Source organism: Antrostomus carolinensis, unplaced genomic scaffold (assembly GCF_000700745.2).
Source record: "Antrostomus carolinensis isolate BGI_N321 unplaced genomic scaffold, ASM70074v2 scaffold15307, whole genome shotgun sequence".
NCBI lineage: Eukaryota > Metazoa > Chordata > Aves > Caprimulgiformes > Caprimulgidae > Antrostomus > Antrostomus carolinensis.
Window position 1 is genome coordinate 583 of NW_010326803.1, and position 713 is coordinate 1,295.

Genomic DNA, 713 nt, shown 5'->3' on the forward strand with positions numbered 1-713 from the left:
TTTATATAAAATAATTTTCATAAATGGCTTTTGAATACATTTTGGTGATACAAGCCAATTTGATAACATACGTTACTTGTAGAAACAAATATTTACATATTACATGTTATTCTCTAGAACCAGGAGAACTTTGTCAAATACTTGGTTTCAAGTTGCTGGATTAAGTCTCATACTTTCTAGTTCAGGACACTGCCTAAAATTATGTTTTTCTTCCTTCTCTCCTCCCTTGCTCCCTGAAACATGTATTTTAAAGAAGATTAGAGTATCTCTTATGAGAGAATTAATAGATCAAGGTATCATCTGTTTAGCAAATCAAATACAGTTTATTTTTCCTGCTGGCAGGTATAATGGTGAGAATAACAATAATTTATACTCGTTGAGAGAGACTCATTATGTTGGTTATGTATTTAAACAAATAAAGCATCTATATTTCCTTGCCCTACAGTTTTGTTTTGTTTTCCCCTTTGCAAAATTAAAGGCTTGCACAGGCCAAAGATATACAACTGCCTGAAGTATTGTAAAAAAAACCCAACAAAACCAACCAACCACTGAAACCCAAATAAAACTCCCAAACCCTTTAGCTAGGCAAGAACACTTGGAGAACTTTGGATGTATAGGTAATAAAACGTCTGTGATACAGGTTGTATAGACCTGGTTTAATTAGGTCACCTGTGTGGGAAAACATTGTTCTTGGGGACACTAGTACTGTAGCA